Source organism: Alligator sinensis, unplaced genomic scaffold, assembly GCF_000455745.1.
Source record: "Alligator sinensis unplaced genomic scaffold, ASM45574v1 scaffold73_1, whole genome shotgun sequence".
Lineage (NCBI taxonomy): Eukaryota > Metazoa > Chordata > Crocodylia > Alligatoridae > Alligator > Alligator sinensis.
Genome location: NW_005841838.1, coordinates 815,267 through 824,138, shown reverse-complemented (window position 1 = coordinate 824,138; position 8,872 = coordinate 815,267). Strand labels below are relative to the sequence as shown.

Sequence of the window (8,872 nt, the reverse complement as noted above, 5' to 3'; positions counted from 1 at the left end):
ATTCCTGCTTCAAAGTACACAATGAAAAAAAATCTACACACTAAAATAGAATGGAAAGAGCCAGTGAAAGGAATTTACAGAAATATTCCACTATCCAAACATATGAAATGCAAAAAAGGTAATGGCAATGCTGACCGGTAAATTATCACACATTTCAACAGCAGCCTAACCTCTGACCAGTAGCAGAAGTAGCTGGGGAGACCAGAACAGCCACCTCAGGTGCTAACTTGCAGTAGGGGAGATGGCGGGGGGGGGGACAATGACAGAATAAAGTGGCTGCTGCCTCCGCCACAAAATCACACCATTCAGATGTAACCAGGCTCGCTAACACTTTCTTGGTAACAAATGCATTGCATGGATGCAAATCTGAACACTATCCTTCTCTCAAGCCTGAAAAAAGTCTGACTTCCTTGGCCAATGCTTTTTTCTATCTGTAAACTGGGAATATTTTTCCCTGACCCCAACTGAGAGGGAACAGTTGTAAAACATTCTGAAGAGATTTTGAGAGCTAAGGATGCCAGACATTCCTCCCTTAAGCAGGCAAGCAAACAAACCAGAATAAGTTTAAATTGTCTACTCTCTACCAGCAAATTCTGCACTAGAAAGTACAGCAAAGGGAGCATGAAACACTGTCTGTTTCACCCTCCTTCACAAAAACCCCAGTGGCCAAGCTAATAATTCAGTGAGCACTAGGGAAGCTGTCTGGAGCATCCTGCTCCCCTAGCTAGTGTTTTTTTGCAGTACGAGTCAGGAAGAGGTCATTGCTGGATTTATTGCACAGTAAATAAGTGCAATATGTTGAAGGATTTTGTGACGGTTCTCAGAACCAGAAAAATCTGGCCATAGAGTGAGGGAAGCTCAAACCCCAACTCAACATGTAACAGATGGGCTCAGACTAGATACCTCTGCCAAGAGCACAACTAAACCATTAACTCATAGCAAACTTGAGCTCACAATCACAGTCCCTGATTTTGTTAAAAATAGATGACATTACAGGCATTTAAGGAACACCAAAAAGAATAAAAATGCTCAGCAGAGCAGCAAAGCTTTTCCAAGTGGGCATCATTTTTTGCTACTGTTTTTAGAGTAAAAACTCCTTTAAGTAGATGTTTGGAAAGGGCCAGTAAAGGCACTTAAAAAACAGATAATATTTTTGTGTAGTGCTGCCTAAATTTACATTACCATAGTTCATACATCTTAATGTGTGAATAAGCAAATTCTGGTGCACTGAAGAAATTAAGTTCAATAAAAGCAGGTAAATGCTTCCTAATTTACATAGAAAGCTGTGTGAAGTGCAGTCAATTTTACTGGATTAGAAAATGTTGGTTAATATGTAGAATAGATTTTTTTCAGGAGCAGTTCGTCTAAACAACTTAATTTTCAAAAATAATCAGTGACTGAGAACAACCGAGACCCACGTGAGAAGGGAGATAAATGAACATCAGCTTTCCCCATTTCTTTGATATCTTCTGCAGTGCACAATACTTCAGTTTTCATTAATAGCAAATGACTTCTTGCCTGTTTCCCTGGTATAACATAAAAATATTTTTATACTTTTTCCAAACAAGAATCCAACAGATCTAGTTAACCAAATACTTGAATTAATGAGAAGCTGCATCCTGGCAGACCTGACTTATTACAATCTACTTTTTCAGGAGGACTCTCGCTCCCCGCCCCTCTCGAGATAATGCTAAAGCTTGAGCTGGATGATTTAATCCTTTCCCTCGGTGCTCTTTCTCTGACACTGGAAAGCTTTGCCATAGCAAGAGAAGCCTGTTTTGGAAGATTGTAGGATATGAAGATGACTCCTATCTTCTCTTGGTTAGAAATTTTAAAAAGTTCTCTTCAGGAAAAAAAAAAGAATAGAATAGGTGACAAAACCTTTGATAGTCAGAAAATATACTGATTGGAAATCAGAGCAGGATTACTTCACCAAAACCATGTTAATCTTTTTTTTAATATGCATCCCCTTTAGCTGACTGCACACGAGTAAAGACATTAGCAAGCAAGGCCAACAGGAGATTTATTTTGTCAGCCTTCTGCACCTTGTTCACATGGGGCTCATCCCTCTGTGTAAAGGACAAGTGAATTATTTTTTTTACATTTTCAAAGTAAATTGGGAGTGTGGGCAGACAATTCTTCACAGTAATGTTAAAAGGCTGATCTGCCATAAAGATCTCTTCTCTCTCTGCTCTGACTCATATTTGTATGCTCCAGGTCCAGAATCTATTTGCATATACTAAAGAGCTCTCATCATCCATGAGGACCTCAAGAGCTAGAAAATAGATGCAATTATTTCCAGCATGTCCCAAAATAGTACTTCTGCATATGAACCAGGACAAATCCTACTACAATACTTAGGGACAGGTCTCAGCTCTGCTGAAATGACTGTAACAACAACAGCAACATCCAAAAGGTGATGACTCTCCTGCTAAGCTCACAGCCAGCCTTAATTTGCACAAATAAACAAGGGGAAAAAAAGGAAGGCTGCTGCTGCCCTTCAACTATCATGTTAGACTGATGTCCCTTGTCCTGGTCATTGTCCATGCAGAACTTACGATTAGGCCATTTTCAAAAAGAGGTTTGGTAGGGGTCCCCGTGGCAGACACATCAGGATGCAGTGTTGGGTTCCAATACATTAGACCTGCAAACTCTGCAACTTCCCATATCCACTTAGGCGGCAACATGGGTTTTTCTCTTGGCTTCTGTGACATTTTTCCATGACACAGGTCCTCTTTTATTTCTTCATAGAGCCCATGGACCAGCGTCCTGTCACATCTCCTACTTAGGCTTAGGCCTGACCTTTCTCAGAGTGCCGGCATTGAGGCAGACTAGATTTACAGTATACTTCTTGGGGATACAGATCATTGGGCAGCAAAATATAGCCTCCAGGAAAGGGGAAGAGTCTAACACACAACAACTCTTTACCTTACTTTTACGTAAGAAATAATCAGAGCTAGACAAACACAACTGCATGTCTTTCTATGGCTCATTTTCCTCACCAAGCTTAAACATTCTTTGGGGTTGGGTCAGAGGCTTCTCTTCCAAACCAATGGTTGCAGAGGGGCAAACTAAATGTCCTTCTTTCTCAACTGATTCCACAGTTTGACAGGCACTGCTGCTGTGAAAGCAAGCTACCAGTGGCCCACATCTGGGAATTTTCTTTGCCTGCTTGTTAGCCACTGTGTTTTCAGAGGGCCATATCAACACCTGGTTTGTTTGTTCTGCCTCTTGGAAATTTGTGTCACATACACCTGCCCCCTGCAGAGGAACCAGAGAAAACTTATTCTTCCCTATATTTCAGCCAACCCATCCAAAGGTGCTTCCATTTGACCCAGAGCCATTCATTCTAACAGCTTGCGAATGGTCTTCTTTCACCACACTTTGGAAATCCAGTCTAGCACGAATGTAAAAGGACAGCAGAGAGGACAGCTACATCCCCAAATTAAAATGTAGTTTTCAATCTGACAGAAAAAGTTTATGGATTTATGATAAACAATCGTCACAGTAAGTAATAATCCTTGCCTTATATGATAGCGAGCAAACAAACTCAGATTTTGTGTCCTAAACAGGTGTCAACCTTCTTGAATACACATGTTCATAGCAGAGACTACGGTCAGATGCATCAGGTACAAAAAAGACCCACATAAACTCTCATTTTGTAGTATAGGAAGGGCAAGGGAAAAACACTTATTTATTAATCGAAACCTTATTGCCCAATCCCAGCTAGCTTGATTGTGAAAGTGAACAAATTGATTCAATACCCACAGAATAAAAACTCTAGGAACTCTGAATTTGTTGGGTCCCTGCCCAGAACACCATGCCAAAGTCTTTGCCTTCTGTAACTGACCTTGCTTCCAAGTGAATCAGGACTCTCCGGGTCATTGTCTGTAACTATTCTGGGTAGAATTTCTGTGTGTGTGTACAAGCATGCTTGTGTCTTGAATAGATGTGATGCAGATCCCAAGCTTTATTTCTCAACAAGTTTTATATTGTAATGTTAATTTATCAGGAAAGCTGAATGCAACAGAAGCCTCGGGGTTGCTCTGAAACCTTGGTCACTTCTATTCATATGGCTAAAAATGGATGTTAGTACCTGGTTTTGAAAATTTTAGCTCCTATCCTTAAAATACAACAGCATTTCCACATTTGAAAAATTCTGAGACATTTACTGTGACTAATTGCTCTGCTTTTTCTCTCTTTTTTTCTAGCCTTTAATAACAGGAAAAGCAGCAAAAGGTGTTTTCTAAAACTAAGACTCAAATATTTAGGCACTTCTTGAGGTATTTAGTTACTGAGGTTGAAAATATCTGAAATGTCACAAGGGTCAGGTAACAGCTTTACTCCTCAGAACTAGAAAATGCTTATTGGCTGAAAATTACCTGAACAGGTCCACATAGTTCATATATGTACATTATTTGCCAGGAGCAGGCTAATGACTTATCTTCATGAGAAACTTTTATCATTTATAACAATGTAGTTATATGGAAATAGTTCTCCAGTCACAGAAGGTCATCTAGTACAACCTCCTGCTCAAACAGGACCATATCATCCCAGCCAAAGTTTTGTCTAACTAGGGTCCTAAAAGCCTCCAAAGATGGAGATTCCACAACATCTCCAAATAACCTGTTCCAGTGCTTTTCTACCTTCCTAGACAAAGTTTTTCCTAATATTTAACTTAAACTTCCCTTGCTGCAACTTGAGACCATTGCTCCTTGTTCTGTCATTTGCCACCACTGAGAACAGTCCAGCCCCATCCTCTTTGGAATCCCCTTCAGGTAGCTGAAGGCTACTATTAAATCCCCTCTCAGTCTTCTCTTCTCTAGACTAAATAAGCCCAGTTTCCTCAGCCTCTCCTCAGAAGTCATGTACCCCATCCCCCTAATCACTTTCACTGCCCTCCACTGGACTGTCTTCAACTTGTCCACATCCTTTCTGTAGTGGGGGCCCCAAAACTGGACACAGTACTTCAGATGTGGCGTCACATAGAGAGAAATAATCACTTCCCTTGATCTGCTGGCAATGTTCCTACTAATGCAGCCCAGTATGCTGTTAACCTTCTTCACAACAAAGGCACACTGTTGGCTCATATTCAGCTTATGGTCCACTGTAACCCCCAGGTCCTTTTCTGCAGAGCTGCTGCTTAGCCAGTCAGCCCCCAGCCTGTACTGGTGCATGGGATTGTTCTGTCCTAAGTGCAACTCTTGGCACTTGTCCTTATTGAACCTCATGAGATTTCTTTTTGTCCAATTTTCCAATTAGTCAAGGTCTCTCTGAATCCAAGCCCTACCTTCCAGCATATCTACTACTCCCTACAGCTTGGTGTCATCCATGAGTGAGGGTGCACTCCATTCTATCTTCCAGGTCATTGATGCAAATAGTATCTACTACTCCCTACAGCTTGGTGTCATCCATGAGTGAGGGTGCACTCCATTCTATCTTCCAGGTCATTGATGCAAATAGTGAACAAAACCGGTCCCAGGACCGACCCCTGGAGCACTCCACTGGATATTACCTGCCAACTAGACATGGAGTCACTGTTTACTACCCTTTGAGCCTGATAATCCAGCCAGTTTCCTATCCACCGTACAGTCCATTCATCCAACCGTGACTTCCTTAGTTTACTTGCAAGAATGTTGTGGGAGACCATATCAAAAGCCTTGCTAAAGTCAAGGTACATCACATGCACTGCTTTTCCAAAATCCATAGCCGTCATAGAAGGCAATCAGGTTGGTCAGGCATGACTTGCCCTTGGTGAATCTATGCTGACTGTTCCTAATCATCAGAGATATGGGTTTTCTGTTTGCTGCGGAGAAACACAGCGAAACACAAATTTTCTCTTTCAAGAAGAAAAGCCAGGGAAACCACAGGTTTCCCCTTGCAGGCTGGCATAGTTCCAGCCTGCCAGGTGCTGCTTGGGGGGAATGGAACACAGAGGGGGGGGATGCCATGTGCACATGCACACATGCACGTGGAAGCCAAGCAGTGTGGTGAACAGCAGCTCCCACAGCTGCCTCCAGGTAAGTCTACGGGGGTGAGAGGAGGCACAGGTAACACGTGGGGAACACAGGGGATCACAGGCGATGCATTGGGTGGGTGCGGGGCACATGCCCCCACCCCCCCAGATTTCTGTGCCCACAGTGCGGCACTGGGACACAGCCTGGCCAGACCAGCTCCAGGCAAGAGTTGCCTTTGCAGGCCAGAGGCCTGGACCCAGTGCAGGAGGGAGTGCTGCACTGCCATGGTCACCAAGGTGAGGTGCCCCCTGCCTGCCTGGCAGCACTGGGAGTGCACAACTCCACACTACGATGCCTCACTTTGGCAGTCATGGTGGTATAGAACTCCTTCTCTGACCGGGTCCTGCTTGCTGGGCCACAGAGAGCTAGTCTAGCCAGGCTATAGCCCCATGCTCCTCTGTGGATGCAGCAATCTGGGGGAGGGAGCGGGGCATGTGCCCTCCCCACCTCCCCAGTGTGTCACCTCTGGCCCCCCACTCCCTCATGTACTGCCTATAACCGTACCCCTCCACACCCCTTCCACACACACCCACCCCCTTCCTCACAAATTGGAGGGCTGGGGCCTGGGGGCAGCAAGTTAGGAGTCAGAGGCACCAGCAGGGCTGGGGAGATGGGGGAGTTAGGGGCACTGGCACAGCCAGGGGGCTGTGAGTCAGAAGTGAGGGGCATCAGCTAGGATGGGGGACAATGGGTCAGGAGTAAAGAGCACCAGCAGGGCTGTGAGGGTGGGGGGCTGTGGGTTGGGAGTGAAGGACAGCAGCATGGACAGGAGCAGGGCACCGGCATATCAGGGCTGCTCAGCACCACAAAGCAGCAGTGGGGACAGCTGCAGCTGGCCCACATCCTGGTGAATGAAGGGGCAGGGGGAGCTCTGATTTTCTATGATAACAAAAGAAAAATCAAACACCAAAATATATAGGTATTTAGAATGTATGTTATTATAATGATTAAGGCACTGGTAGGCTTCCAAATTGCTTTAACATTGTAAATATATATCAGAGAACTTAAAAAAAAAACCCAGCAAATTCTGGATTTTTAAACAGAGACAACCAGGTTCCCTGCTAATCATTGTTCCTAATCAAAATATCAAAGCCGGCTTTTATCTGTTTAACCTGAACCCATTTCACAAGAACATTAACTAAACCAATGAAGCTGCTTGTATACCAGAATATCACAAGTTATATTAGTCTAACTACACATTGATTTAAATTTATCCCTTAGCTCGCATTACTATGTAACTTTCATTGTAGATGGGACCTAATTTTAGTCATCTACATTTGAAAATAACAGTAAACAGGTCAAATGAATCCGCTGACTACTTGTTAAGATCTTAGGGCTCCTCTACACATGCAGATAAAGGCATAATGAGATCTAATATATGGTTCACACAATTGTGCCCCCTACCATGCCAACTTGTAGGGCAAAAAGTTTTTTATCCTCTATCTGTTATCTTACCATGTCTGTGAAGTCCTCTTTGCCCCTTTAAAGATGCAGCATTGTTAACACCTTTAAAGTCATATTAGCTGATCCTTTTAAAGTTTGCAGACATTGTGTCTACAGCAGTAGCTCCTGATCAGGCATTAAGAGGAGTTTTCAATTGTGTTTGGTTAATATGATTGAAGACAATGCCCTTTTCACTTGTCAGGCAGGACTTTGGAAATCTTCAGATGAAATCCACTCTACTGAAGTATTGCTTACAAAATACTGCTAACAAATCTAATTATCTGCACACACAGCTTCCATATAATCTGCAGGGATCTTCTAGTAGAAAAAATAATCTAGAGTTGAAAGAGGGTCAGAAATTAAACTCTGCTCCTCCAATTTGTTGCTGACTTTTCAAAGTTCTCCACAACAGGTGTATTTATTTGTTGGCTATTAAATACTTCAGCAGCATTAACAAATTAGCACAATCTCACATTTAATGTGACAAAATGGTGCTATTTGTTAGAGGAGAGGGAAGAGTAGTTTTCTGATCTTGTTTTCCAAGCTACCTCCATCATTCACTAGGGTTCTCACTCAGCAGTTTCTAATAGATAATATTCCACATTGCTATAGCAACTTCCAGGCAAAGATTTCTCATACGTGAATGTGTAGGTGCATTCTTTTAACAACCTAGACTCATAGAATCAGAGAAGTAGGGCTGGAAGGGACCTCCACAGGTCATTTAATGATCTAATCCAGCCCCCTGCCTAAGGCAGGATCATTCCTAACCAAACCATCCTATACAACCATAATCTAAACTCTACGTAAGACTACCCTCACCCCTGACACAACACAGACCTAACACCCTCACGTGCCACAGGTCAGGCAGGGGAACTATGGCAGCCAATGTCCTGTTCCTATGAAATGTTGTCAATATATGCTCAAGAGGTCCTAGGTAGAAGGCCATTCCACTACAGAGGAAGGCAAACTCCCACAGTCCATACCAGTTTAACTATGGGGTAAAAGTCTTTCCCGACTCCAAATAGGGTGATCAGTCTGACCCTGAGTGGAGGGGCAAGACCCTCTAGCCAGGAATCTCTGGCTTTGCTCCTAGCAGGAGAATCATGATGTAGTAGTCACAAGCAGCTGAACTGTTAACATGGCTCTGTGGTAAAGAGTAGTGATAGCGGGATCTGTGCTCAGAAGTAGAGTGTGAACTGACCACATTTTTTCTGTGCTTAAGACAAGGATTCCCTGCTGCCCCCCGCCCTCACCAGAGGGTTTAGACTTAAGGTATATTACGTCTTTAATACGCTACAAAATGAACAATAATTGAAAACACTGCAATCACAGTTGATCAATATACAATTAAATTTATATAAAAAACTGCCCCCACGACACAATTTAATCAGGGGCGGGGAGGAGGTGTTGAG

The 8,872-nt window shown here is 43.2% G+C and overlaps 1 protein-coding gene across 7 annotated transcripts in view; it reads right to left on the bottom strand.

Moving 5' to 3' along the window:
- Positions 1–8,872, bottom strand: part of ABAT (4-aminobutyrate aminotransferase) — a 140,185-nt gene that overhangs the window by 77,184 nt on the left and 54,129 nt on the right. The gene's annotated exons all lie outside the window — the stretch shown is intronic.